This window comes from Salvelinus namaycush, chromosome 10, assembly GCF_016432855.1.
Source record: "Salvelinus namaycush isolate Seneca chromosome 10, SaNama_1.0, whole genome shotgun sequence".
Classification (NCBI taxonomy): Eukaryota; Metazoa; Chordata; class Actinopteri; order Salmoniformes; family Salmonidae; genus Salvelinus; species Salvelinus namaycush.
Window position 1 is genome coordinate 3,425,931 of NC_052316.1, and position 14,651 is coordinate 3,440,581.

General features: G+C 41.5%; 1 protein-coding gene across 4 annotated transcripts in view; it reads left to right on the plus strand.

Annotated features, from left to right (window-relative positions):
* Positions 1-14,651, plus strand: part of negr1 (neuronal growth regulator 1) — a 390,601-nt gene that overhangs the window by 20,299 nt on the left and 355,651 nt on the right. The gene's annotated exons all lie outside the window — the stretch shown is intronic.

Consider the following 14,651-nt stretch of genomic DNA (forward strand, 5'->3'; position numbering starts at 1 on the left):
CAGTACAGAGTCAATGTGCAGGGGCACCAGTTAGTTGAGGTAATTGAGGTAATATGTACATGGAGGTAGAGTTATTAAAGTGACTATGCATAGATGATAACAGAGTAGCAGCAGCGTAAAAGGGGGGGGGGGGGGGGGGCAAAGCAAATAGTCTGGGTAACCATTTGATTAGATGTTCAGGAGTCTTATGGCTTGGGGGTAGAAGCTGTTTCGAAGCCTCTTGGACCTATACTTGGCGCTCCGGTACTGGAGTTTTTGACAATTTTTAGGGCCTTCCTCTGACACCGGCTCGTATAGAGGTCCTGGATGGCAGGAAGCTTGGCCCCAGTGATGTACCCTCTGTAGTGCCTTGCGGTCAGAAGCCGAGCAGTTGCTGTACCAGGCAGTGATGCAACCCGTCAGGATGCTCTCGATGGTGCAGCTGTAGAACCATTTTGAGGATCTGAGGACCCATGCCAAATCTTTTCAGTCTCCTTAGGGGGAATAGTTTTGAATAATTTTGTCGTGCCCTCTTCACAACTGTCTTGGTGTGCTTGGACCATGTTAGTATGTTGGTGATGTGGACGCCGAGGGACTTGAAGCTCTCAACCTGCTCCACTACAGCCATGTCGATGAGAATGGGGGCGTGCTCGGTCCTCCTTTCAGAGTAGTCCACAATCATCTCCTTTGTCTTGATCACGTTGAGGGAGAGGTTGTTGTCCTTGCACCACACGCCTGGCCGTGCAGTCATGACTGAACAGGGACTACAGGAGGGGACTGTGCATGCTTCCCCGAAGCGCCCCCGTGTTGAGGATCAGCGTGGCAGATGTGTTGTTACCTACCCTTTCCACCTGGGGGAGGCCCGTCAGGAAGTCCATGATCTAGTTGCAGAGGGAGGTGTTTAGTCCCAGGGTCCTTAGCTTAGTGATGAGCTTTGAGGGCGCTATGGTGTTGAACTCTGAGCTGTAGTCAATGAATAGCATTCTCACATAGATGTTCCTTTTGTCCAGGTGTGAAAGGGCAGTGTGGAGTGCAATAGAGATTGCATCATCTGTGGATCTGTTGGGGTGGTATGCAAATTGGAGTGGGTCTAGGGTTTCTGGGATAATGGTGTTGTGACCCATTACCAGCCTTTCAAAGTACTTCATGGTTGCAGACATGAGTGCTACGGGTCAGTAGTCATTTAGGCAGGTTACCTTAGTGTTCTTGGGCACAGGGACTATGGTGGTCTGCTAGAAACATGTTGGTATTACAGACTCAGACAGGGAGAAGTTGAAACTGTTGGTTGCCAGTTGGTCAGCACACGTCCTGGTAATGCGTCTAGCCCTGTGGCCTTGTGAATGTTGACCTGTTTAAAAGTCTTACTCACATTGGCTGTGGAGAGCGTGATCACACAGTCATCCGGAACAGCTTATGCTCTCATACATGTTTCGTGTCACTGGGCAGCTCTCGGCTGTGCTTCCCTTTGTAGTCTGTAATAGTTTGTAAGCCCTGCCACATCCGACAAGCGTCGGAGCCGGTGTAGTACGATTCGGTCTTAATCCTGTATTGATGCTTTGCCTGTTTGATGGTTCATCGGAGGGCATAGCGGGATTTCTTAAAATCTTCCCGGGTTAGAGTCCCGCACCTTGACGACGGCAACTCTACCCTTTAGCTGTGGTCCCGTGTGGCTCAGTTGGTAGAGCATGGCGCTTGCAACGCCAGGGTTGTGGGTTCAATTCCCACGGGGGGACCAGGATGAATATGTATGAACTTTCCAATTTGTAAGTCGCTCTGGATAAGAGCGTCTGCTAAATGACTTAAATGTAAATGTAAATGTAGCTCAGTGCGGATGTTGCCTAAAATCCATGGCTTCTGATTGGGGTATGTACGTACAGTCACTGTGGGGACGACATCATCGATGCACTTATTGATGAAGCCAGTGATTGATGTGGTGTACTCCTCAATGCCATCGGAAGAATCCCGGAACATAGTCCAGTCTGTGCTAGCCAAACAGACCTGTAGCTTAGCATCTGCTTCATCTGAATTTTTTTCCCCCACTGGTTGCACTTTTAACATGCTGGTAGAAATTAGTTAAAACGGATTGGTGTCTCCCTTCAATAAAGTCCCTGGCCACTAGGAGCGCCGCCTCTGGTTGAGCGTTTTCCTGTGTACTTATGGCCGTATACAGCTCATTGAGTGTGGTCTTAGTGCCAGCATTGGTTTGTGGTGGTAAATAGACAGCTACGAAGAATATAGATAAACTCTCTAGGTAGATTGTGTGGTCTGCAGCTTATCATGAGATACTCTACCTCAGGCGAGCAAAACCTTGAGACTCCCTTAGATATCGTGCACCAGCTGTTGTTTACAACTATACATAGACCGCCACCCCTTGTCTCACCAGAGGCTGCTGTTCTGTCCTGCCGATATACTGTATAACCCACCAGTTGTATGTTTTTCATGTGGTCATTCAGCCACGACTCGGTGAAACACAAGATATTACAGTTTTTAATGTCCCGTTGGTAGGATATTTGTGCTTTTTGTTCATCTACTCTATTATCCAGCGATTGTACATTGGCCAATTGTACCGATGGCACTCGTCGCCGGATCCTGACAAGGCACCCCAATCTCCTTCCGTGAAACCTCTGTCTCTTTCTCCTTTCTCCTGCGAATGACAGGGATGAGGACCTTTTCGGGTGTCTGGAGTAAATCCCTTCCGTCTGACTCATTAAAAAATAATATTCGTCCAATTCAAGGTGAGTAATCGCTTTTCTGATGTCCAGAAGCTCTTTTTGATCATAAAAGACAGCAACATTATGTACAAAATAAGTTACAAACAATGCGAAAAAGATAAGTAAATATCACGGTTGGTTAAGAGCCCATAAAACTGCAGCTATCCCCTCCGTCGCCATTACCACATCACACTTTACGGTATTCAAAATTACAATGCCTGTCTTTCATAATTTGATCAGTTATACTTGGATGTGTAGTGTCGACTTTTGTCGCTGGCATGTCATGCCTAAGTTTGCTAATCTTGCCAATGAAAAAATCATTAAAGTAGTTGGCAATATCAGTGGGTTTTGTGATGAATGAGCCATCTGATTCAATGAATGATGGAGCTGAGTTTGCCTTTTTGCCCAAAATTTCATTTAAGGTGCTCCAAAGCTTTTTACTATCATTCTTTATGTCATTTATCTCTTATTCAGTTATTCATATGATTTCTCAATTTGCAGTACGTTTGCCAATCGGTTGTGCTGCCAGACTTGTTTGCCATTCCTTTTGCATCATCCCTCTCAACCATAGAATTTTTCAATTCCTCATCAATCCAAGGAGATCATCAGTTTCTACCGTTACTTTCTTAATGAGTTCATGCTTATTAGTAACCGGAATAAGCAATGTCATAAATGTGTCAAGTGCAGCGTCTGGTTGCTCCTCATTACCTGTAGCCATATTACTTCAACAATATTTAACATGAGATCCTCTCTAAGCTTTACATGAATGTGGTTCTTAATATATAGACATTATAACCATGTATTGCTACCACTGTATCAACTAAGAGATTATCTAAGTGAGTTTCAGAGATGGTCAGAATACGAATGTCATCTGTTACTAGGAAATTATTGATTTATTGATTATTGATTATTGAAATGATTGATTATTGATGAACCTTGTTTATTAGGCTACATGTTAATGTGGGTTATTTATAGCACTTTTCTGGTTCATAGGCATATGATTATTGCATACAGTAGCTGTAGGATCAACAGAGGCATTCAGGGCAGTTAGGGGGACATATTGGAAATTAAATTACTTACATTGTGTCTGCCAATGCCCCTGGGATAATGTACATTTGCTGCAGCATTATGACAACTCAACGACACAATGGTAGGGATTAACTGAGCTGGTCTTGGGTCATTGATAAGTTATTGTCTCAACGCAGCCTTGAAATGTGTGGACAGAGATGTTTTGAAGTCTCTTAATTTACGATTCAATGTGATTCCAAGCATATTGCTCACTATAATCTGCTGCAGAGGGACGAGAGAGAGCCACGAGAGCCACGAGTTTGGTCATTTCCACGTAAAAAGACCCATGAGCAACAACGTGCGAAGTTCGTAGGAGCATGTCAAATTGGGTATCAAATGAAGGGTAATACTCAATATATTTTTAAGCCATGTATACATTTTCAACTATTTTCCATCCAAAGAATGTATAATAAGCAAAGGCTTTGATTTCTCGTCAAACAGATGGAAAATGGGTCTTAGAAAACATCTAGCAGGACAAGTATTAGAAATGCAGCATAACACAATCATGTTGAATTAAAGACCCCTGCCAACTATTATCAACACATGTTTATTTTTGGATCCATTTTTCTGCCTTCTGTAAGTTTAGGAAACATTGTCTTGTGTCTTGAAAATCTGTTACCAAGACATTTTCACAGGTAGGATAATGAAAGTTCACAGAAGTAACGAATAAAGGTAGACCTACATGATCAATTAGTTATAGTGTTTTTTTTTTATTATATCGTTTTTGTTTTATAAATTATTAAGTGATTACCGAAAAATCGGTAACTGTATTTCTGCAATTGAATTGGCTACAGCGGGAAATCATAGTAGTCGCAAACCACAGTTGGGTCACTTGCTACTGTCCTCCCTTCCACTGGCGTACTGTTAGGTTCGGGGCTGTTATCTTTCTCTTTCTGTCATCCGGTGGTCAAAGCAAGAGTGTGAAAAGTCTGGACAACCCCTCCTCTCTCCTCTCTCTCTCCAAAGAATGTCACCTCTCCCAGCTCTTACTGACACCTAGCCATGAAGCCACTCTCTTTCCATGTAACCAACATCCTCACCCACTGGACACCGACCAACACAGGACGTCCATGGACTTTGAAATTTGGTCACTCTGTCCTGGCCTTTATTTCAAAGTCCACAGACATTGTGGCGGTCACCGGCCTTCATTCGGCCCAAACATAGACATCCACGATTTGGTCAGATTTGGTCCTGTAGTTTTATTGTGACATACACCTGATAGGTTCAACGAAATGTATTATTTCGGTTACTGGCCCAACTCTCTAAATGGTGGGCTATCTGCCACCTTTAGTAGGTTAGAGTACAATAAAGAAAAGTAGAATATATTACAGTATATATATATACTCAATCTTCTGTGGGGTGAACTATCACTTCATTGTAAGATCTACACCTGTTGTGTTCGGTGCATGTGACGAATAACATACCATTTGATTTGAATTTCACTACACACTGGAATGAACATTTCATGATTTCACTCTACAGTACGACCCCATTTTGATATCTGAAAATTATCGTGACCCCAACTATGTAAAGCAAATTATGTAATTAACAGCCAATGTTTCCTTTTTTTGTGAGGGCTGTGGCAGTCAATTGAAAAAGAATTCTAACAGTATTTCTGATTTGCCTTCTCAACTCACCATCACATACTTTTAATGTGGGGCTATGCCAGTCAATTGCAAATTAGTCTGACATAATGTCTCTTATCTCTTAGATTGTAAACTGTCATGGTCAAAACATATAGATTCAATGGTTGTAAAGATGGGGAGAGGTCTGGCCGTAATAAAAAGATGCAGTGCTTTTTTGACACCACACGCCAAAAAGCAAGTCCTGCAGGCTCTAGTTGTGTCTAATCTTGATTATCGTCCAATCGTGTGGTCCAGTGCTGCAAGGAAAGACCCAGTTAAGCTGCAGCTGGCCCAGAACAGAGCTGCACGTTCTGCTCCTCATTGTAATCAGAGGGCTGATATAAATCCTATGCATGCCAGTCTCTATTGGCTAAGAGTTGAGGAAAGATAGACTGCATCACTTCTTCATTTTATAATAAACATTAATGTGTTGAAAATCCCAAATTGTTTGCATAGTCAACTTACACACAGCTCTGACACACACACTTATCCCACCAGACATGCCACCAGGGGTCTTTTCACAGTCCCCAAATCCAGAACAAATTCAAGAAAGCGTACAGTACTATATAGAGCCCTTATTGCATGGAACTTCCTTCCATCTCATATGTCTCATATAAACAGCAAACCTGGTTTCAAAAAACTGATAAAACAACACCTCGCGGCACAACACCTCTCCACTATTTGACCTAGATAGTTTGTGTGTGTGCATTGATATGTTGGCTACGTGTGCCTTTGAACAATTTTTTCCCTTGGAACTGTTCGTGTCTGTCGATGTTCTGTATTATGTCATTCTATATTATGTTTCATGTTTTGTGTGGACCCCAGGAAGAGGAGCTGTTGCAAAAGCAGCAGCAATGGGGATCCTAATAAAATACCAAATACCAAAATCTCACCACCACTAGTGAGATGGGTCTGCGTGATGCATTTCGCGTCAAAGTTTCTCAAAGTCAGGGGGGCGTGGTCGACAGTGCGGACCTCATCTCTGCTGTCACATCCAACCTGGATCGATAATTTGTTTTAATTCAGACGAGAGCACTAAATCCAGCTTCACACAGATATGAGCTGGCGAAGGGTACTATGAGTTTTATGGTGCTTTCAAGACAACTAGGAACTTGGAAAAATACAAAGTCAAATCATGATGTAAATGATCTTCAGGTCAGAAGGTTGGCGGTCAAGATAGAGGCCCGAGTTCCTGAGTTGTAATTCTGAGTTGGATGACCGTTCGAATCTATTTTTCCCAGTCGGAGCTCGTTTTTTTCAGAGTTACCAGTTGTCTTGAACGCACTGAAGTAGGAAGTCTGAGATTTCCCAGTTGATTAGAACGCTGCGTTAATGCTCAGAAGGAGACGGCAGGAACCAAAACTCCTTCGTAGTAACCCGTGAATGCGTTGTCTGCGGCATTCGGTCACACTGCAGCTCGATCGGCTGTTCGATTTCAGTTTACCGGCATGTCAACTGAGCCAGGATCACAGTCAATCGGATTGGGAAGTAGGTCTCAAAGTGCTCTTCCAAGCGTTTGAGGTGAGCAGTCATCACTCGTGTGGTACACTGACTGATGCTGTTTTCTTTTAGAAACGTGCACAGCTGAGGGAAGGGGCGTAGTTCGCTTTTGAAATACTTTCTCTTCAATAATAATTTTTTCCTCTGAATCCGCTGTTCGGTCACTCATCTGTAGAATGTTTTTGTATTTCCCCTGCATGCCTGTGTTCGGTTTGTTCAGTTTCCCAAATATGTTCTTTACAAAGAAAGTCAACCAAGTCTGTTTTTTTTTACATCCATTGTGAATGACAACAGTTCCTCTCTCCATGCGAAAAAATCTTTCCAAAACTCCCCCTTGATAACCACCAAGCCTCGGTGTGAAATAGAACATTGTCATGCTCTGATCCCATATCTCCACATAGTTTGCGAACAGGCGTGCGCGCAGTGGATGTCGTTTGATGTAGGTTACAATCGAAGTTACCTGCTGCAGTATATCTCAGAGTTCTGTGCTCAGCTCTTTTGCCTCCAGTTGCTCTCGGTGTTTCATACAATTTGTCCATATGGCTGAGGGAGACAAATTCATAACTAGAGTGCCGTCTCACCATAGATGGAGCCCCATCTGTGCAAAAGCCCACCATTCGATCCCATATGGAATCTGTTTTTCGTCAATATAGCCACGCAGCACACTGAACATCCCCTGTGCTGTTTCATGCTCAGGCATCAAGAGACAGAACAATATGTCCTCGTGAATAGCACCCCCGACATGTATAGAGTCAATGCTTGGCCATCTCGGCCCTCAAAGCTAAAGTACATGTGGAGAGCACAAGCTGGGGAGTTTTTGAGTTATTCAGTCAGAGTTTCCTCTTGATTGCTAGCAATAGAATACATTATTAGTTCAACAGTGTTATCTGACAAAGGTATTGATGTGAGCTTCTGTGCCTCTGCCTCCCCACACATTGTTTTCACCATATCAATTGCGGCCGTTAATGTCAAAGTCTCTGCAATAGTGTGTGGTTTCATAGCGTAGTGGGCCTAGCCATTCACCGTGGGAATGATTCAAGTGCAACGGTCAAATGCAGCCTTTGCCCATGATCTGAGGTCGCTCTCTGGTTACATTTTTGCTTTTAGATTTGGAATAATTTTCATTTAAAACTGAACAAAAATATAAATGCAACATGTAAAGTGTTGGTCCCATGTTTCATGAACTGAAATAGAAGATCCCAGAAATGTTCCATATTTCTCTCAAATTGTATGCACACATTTGTTTACCTCCCTGTTAGTGAGCATTTCTCCTTTGCCAAGATAATCCATCGACCTGACAGGTGTCGCATATCAAGAAGCTGATTAAACATGATCATTACACAGGTGCACCTTGTGCTGGGGGTAATAAAAGACCACTCTAAACTAAGCAGTTTGGTCACAGAACACAAAGCCACAGATCTCTCAAGTTGAGGGAGCGTGCAATTGGCATGCTCACTGCACAAATGTCCACCAGAGCTGTTGCCAGAGAATTTTATGTTAATTTCTCTACCATAAGCCGCCTCATGTCGTTTTAGAGAATTTGGCTGTACTGCCAACCGGCATCACAACCCCAGACCACGTGTAACGACCTGCGGGATCGTCTGAGATCAGCCACCCGGACAGCTGATATAACTGTGGGGAAATACTAATTCTGATTGGCTGGGCCTGGCTCCCCAGTGGGTGGGCCTATGCCCTCTCAGGCCCACCCATGGCTGCGCCCCTGGCCAGTCATATGAAATACATAGATTAGGGCCTAATGAAATTATTTCAATTGACTGATTTCCTTATATGAACTGTAACTCAGTAAAATAGTTGAATTTGGTGCATGTTGCATGCATATTTTTTTTCAGTATTTTCTCTCACACTGCACTCAAATATGCGGTCAGAGTTTGAGTGACCATGCCAGTTGGTTTTCATATAACATGGATTCTTGTCCTATTTACATGGGAAGAGGCCTGTATTTGAATTTGGCTACGCCTCTAATACTATATGTGACACTGACAGAAATAATATATCAGGGGAGGGGCAGACAGGAGCTGTGTATATCTTTAACAAGTACTCTTCTAGGGAAAGGAGACGGGCACAAAGATGACAACATACCTTCAGAAATCTAACCAGATGGTCAGCAGCTTGAGAGGTATGAGTCTTTGTAGTTTTTGGGCCTTTTGAGGTTGGGGGTAGGAGATGCAGGAATAACAAAATGGCTGCCAAGTCACTCTCCAATCCTACTTTTTTTTTTTTTATACAATAAAAGATCACATGCCATGTTAATACGACTAAAACGTTGTATATTCAAGTTAGAAAAGATATTGGTAATTCCACAGAAGATATACGAGTTCGGCACGCATACAATCATAATTATATTCCTGCTGCACAGATGAGAGGAAGTCTTCCAGAAGTTCACCGGAGGGAAGGGTTTTGCAGTCTGCGATGACCGTGGTTTTGGGAGAAAGAAATTGGCCTCTTGGCCAATCTGAAACACATTTTCTTTTCTTTTTTAACAATTAACTTCAACATGATTAACTCTATTCATACAATCTTACCAAGCCTGAAATGTCAAGAAATCTTTGGATGGATCATGATCCATCTCCTGTCTCCATTGGAACGTCGCCTTCATCTTCTCTTTGAACAGTGCCTCATCAGTCGTATGCTTCAGCAAAGATGGTGCCTCTCTGCGTTCATCGCCTGACAGTTGCTCAACAGCTGAATGGGAACTTCGTTGAGCCTTTGGACTATTTTGATAGGTGGACTTGGTTGGCTTTTGGGTATCACGTGATGTGGTGCGTGCCACTGTCTTTATTCTCCAGCCCAGACCCAGAAGCTGCATCATAATATATTTCCTGACCAATCAAAAAGAAAACAATACAAAATGAACAACACCATTTCATGGCCTGGTACTCTAGGCCTGGTATTCCCTGAGAGTGAATTCAGTCAATTGGATATCTAGAGTAAAGACAAAGATGAGGATGCATTGTTACTCAATACCTATGTTCATACTTACGTATCAATGCTCTGAATCTGGATCATAAAGTCACAATCCCCAAGGCGTAGTAGATGGGTGGATCCTCCTTGAGGAAGATAAATAAAATGTAACATACAAATTCCGGTTAATACCATCAGTTAGCACCAGTGATACATTTTTCAGCCAAACTGCAGCCATGTTTTAACCTAAAGCGGAAGGATGGTGCTGTTGGAAACCCCCTTTATGAACAGACAGCCTGATACTCTTCAGTCAATGAATGCCACTTCAGCCACTTAGATTGTGACCCGTTTCAAGAAGATATGCATATGTCACATGTCACTACTTCACAGGAGAGGCATTGGAAAGTTTTTTTTAAATAAAAAAATATAAATATTTTTTTATCAAAACGTGCTTTTTGGCCAAAACAAGTGTGCTTGCTAGTTCCTCAACGGCACAGATAGAAAAGCTCAAAAAAACACTGTAGTTGAAGACTGCATTGAAATTACTTAGGAACCGTGTACACTTTGGAGAGGTGTGTGGCCACTTGGAGACACCAGTTAGTCCTTGTCATATTTTTGTCTTATGTTGCACTAACGTTTTCCAGGAACATTCTTGTGTTACTGAATGTGTCCGGAGTATTTTCAAATTTTGTTCTCAACAAATGCGGTGAAAAGTACAGTAAATGCTTTTCCTATTTCTTTTGTAAGAAACATTTACATTTAGCTTTATCCCATATAGGCCAATTCCCATGAGAGTAAAGGTTTAACATGGCGTGGTCAATTTATTTATATATTTTTATTTAAACTTTATTTAACTAGTCAGTTAAGAACAAATTCTTATTTACAATGACGGCCTACCAAAAGGCAAAAAGCCTCCTGCGGGGACGGGGGCTGGGATTAAAAATATAGGACAAAATACTCATCACGACAAGAGACACATCACAACACTACATAAAGAGAGACCTAAGATGACAACACAGCATGGCAGCAACACATGACAACACAGGATGGTAGCAACACATGACAATAATACAGTAGAAACACAACATGGTAGCATTAAAAAACATGGTACAAACATTATTGGGCACAGGCAACAGCACAAAGGGCAAGAAGGTAGAGACAACAATACATCACACGAAGCAGACACAACTGTCAGTAAGTGTCCATGATTGATTCTTTGAATGAAGAGATGGACATAAAACTGTCCAGTTTGAGTGTTTTTTTTGCAGCTCGTTCCAGTTGCTAGCTGCAGCGAACTGAAAAGAGGAGCGACCCAGGGAAGTGTGTGCTTTGGGCACCTTTAACAGAATGTGACTGGCAGAACGGGTGCTGTGTGTATGTGTGGAGGATGAGGGCTGCAGTAGGTATCTCAGATAGGGGGGAGTGAGGCCTTATTTTATGAATAAGCATCAACCAGTGGGTCCTGCGACAGGTTATCAGTTTACTGAGGAGTTCAGTGACGTGTCCTATAAGGAGCATTGGTGGAAAATCTGATGGCCAAATGGTAAAGACCATCTAGCCGCTTGAGAGCACCTTTACCTGCCGATTCTATAAATTACGTCAATACTGTACAATGACATTGAAATCATGGTTTGTTTTACATAGTTTACCAATTGGATGTTGGATTTGAATAATATTGTAAAACAACAGCATTAGCTCCTAAATAAAAGGTGGGTGTTCAAAGACAAAACAGTCCATATACTGTCAATGAGAGAATGTTGGTTAATATAACTAAGACAAATCCATTTCATTTTTACTTCGACCTCTCTATTCAAACCACTTCTGTTTGGTTACTGGTATTAGTTCAGTTCAGTTTCAAGTGAAGCTATAAAATAAATGTTGTCATGCTAATTTATTTGGCTCTGCATTGCCCTGGCCAAAGGATTTTAATTGGAGTAAGCAGCAGGTCTGAAGTTCTTTCCTGTCATCTGCATAATGAGTATGTGGATTGCAGAAAATGTTTGTTTGAGCTGAGTAATTGGAAGGACCGCATTGGTAATTATTAGTAAATGGAGAAAGAGGCAGTGAAGCAACACAATATCGTTGAACACAGAACCCTTTTCTTTTCCACCTTTTACTGGGAGAGGAAGTTAAGGTAACCGAGGTGTCATGCTGCACAGAGATTAGCAAAAGCTTCATTTGTGAGGGTGATTTATTCACAAGTGACCCCAAATGTATGTACATAATGTATTGAATAATAATACTGATCAACTATGTCCTTGCCTTACTCTGAGACATGCTGGTCTGATAGAAGTGAAATTACATTTGTGAATTTACAATTTCATTATGTACTGGGTGATATAATGTATTAAACAATTTAAAACCATGATGAAAATACCCCCGGTAGTAGTGTAACTCCATGACTTCTATATCAATTACTTTAATTAGTTATAGGTACATTTTCCATCCTTTATATGTGCCTCATATCATTTATTCACCCCTAAAAATGGATTACGAGTATGGATGCACTAATAGATCAATGGAACGCAGACTGGGGGATAGCACAAGGACTGGTCTAACAAAGTGTGAACTCCAGCATGATTTATATGTCCTAAAGCTTTGTTCACACTGCAGGTTTAATGCTCAAGTCAGTTTTGTTTTGGAATACTGACTGTGCAAATGGCAAGTTACAAATAAAATCAAATTGTATTTGTCACATACACATGGTTAGCAGATGTTAATTCGAGTGTAGCGAAATGCTTGTGCTTCTAGTTCCGACCATGCAGTTATATCTAACAAGTCATCTAACCGAACAATTTCACAACTACCTTATACACACAAGTGTAAAGGAATGAATAAGAATATGTACATAAAAATATATGAATGAGTGATGGCCGAACGGCATAGGCAAGATGCAGTAGATGGTATAGAGTACAGTATATACATATGAGATATGTATGAAAACATTATATGAAGTGGCATTGTTTAAAGTGGCTAGTGATAGATTTATTACATCATTTTTTCATTATTAAAGTGGCTGGAGTTGAGTCAGTATGTTGGCAGCAGCCCCACAATGTTAGTGATGGCTGTTTAACAGTCAGATGGCCTTGAGATAGAAGCTGTTTTTCAGTCGCTCGGTCCCCGTTTTGATGCACCTGTACTAGAGGTCGACCGATTATGATTTTTCAACACCGATACCGATTATTGGAGGGCCGATACCGATTAATTGGCCGATTTCAAAATTTATATATATATTTTTTTAACATTTATTTGTAATAATGACAATTACAACAATACTGAATGAACACTTATTTTAACTTAATATAATACATCAATAAAATCAATTTAGTCTCAAATAAATAATGAAACATGTTCAATTTGGTTTAAATAATGCAAAAACAAAGTGTTGGAGAAGAAAGTAAAAGTGCAATATGTGCCTTGTAAAAAAGCTAACGTTTAAGTTCCTTGCTCAGAACATGAGAACATATGAAAGCTGGTGGTTCCTTTCAACATGAGTCTTCAATATTCCCATGTAAGAAGTTTTAGGTTGTAGTTATTATAGGAATTATAGGACTATTTCTCTATACGATTTGTATTTCATATACCTTTTGACTATTGGATGTTCTTATAGGCACTTTAGTATTGCTAGTGTAACAGTATAGCTTCCGTCCCTCTCCTCACCCCTACCTGGGCTCGAACCAGGAACACATCGACAACAGCCACCCTCGAAGCAGCGTTACCCATACAGAGCAAGGGGAACAACTACTCTAAGTCTCAGAGCGAGTGACGTTTGAAACGCTATTAGCCCGCACCCCGCTTACTAGCTAGCCATTTCACATCGCTTACACCAGCCTAATCTCGGGAGTTGATAGGCTTGAAGTCATAAACAGCTCAATACTTGAAGCATTGCGAAGAGCTGCTGGCAAAACGCACAACATTTCTGTTTGAATGAACGCTTACGAGCCTGCTGGTGACTACCATCGCTCAGTCAGACTGCTCTATCAAATCATAGACTTAATTATAACATATTAACACACAGAAATACGATCCTTTGGTCATTAAAATGGTCGAATCCGGAAACTATCATTTCGAGAACAAAACGTTTATTCTTTCAGTGAAATACAGAACGGTTCCGTATTTTATCTAACAGATGGCATCCCAAAGTCTAAATATTGCTGTTACATTATACAACCTTCAATGTTATGTCATAATTATGTACAATTCTGGCAAATTAATTACGGCCTTTGTTAGGAATAAATGGACTTCACACAGTTCACAATGAACCAGGCGGCCCAAACTGCTGCATATACCCTGACTGCTTGCACGGAACGCAAGAGAAATGACACAATTTCCCTAGTTATAAGAAATTCATGTTAGCAGGCAATATTAACTAAATATGAAGGTTTAAAAATATATACTTGTGTATTGATTTTAAAGAAAGGCATTGATGTTTATGGTTAGGTACATTGGTGCAACGACAGTGCTTTTTTTCGCAAATGCGCTTGTTAAATCATCACCCGTTTGTCGAAGTAGGCTGGGATTCAATGATAAATTAACAGGCACCGCATTGATTATATGCAACGCAGGACAAGCTAGATAAACTAGTAATATCATCAGCCATGTGTAGTTAACTAGTGATTATGTTAAGATTGATTGTTTTTTATAAGATAAGTTTAATGCTAGCTAGCAACTTACCTTGGCTTCTTGCTGCCCTCGCGTAACAGGTAGTCAGCCTGCCACGCAGGCTCCTTGTGGAGTGCAATGTTAGGCAGGTGGTTAGAGCGTTGGACTAGTAACCGGAAGGTTGCAAAAACGAATCCCCGAGCTGTCAAGTTAAAATCTGTCAATCTGCCTCTGAACAAGGCAG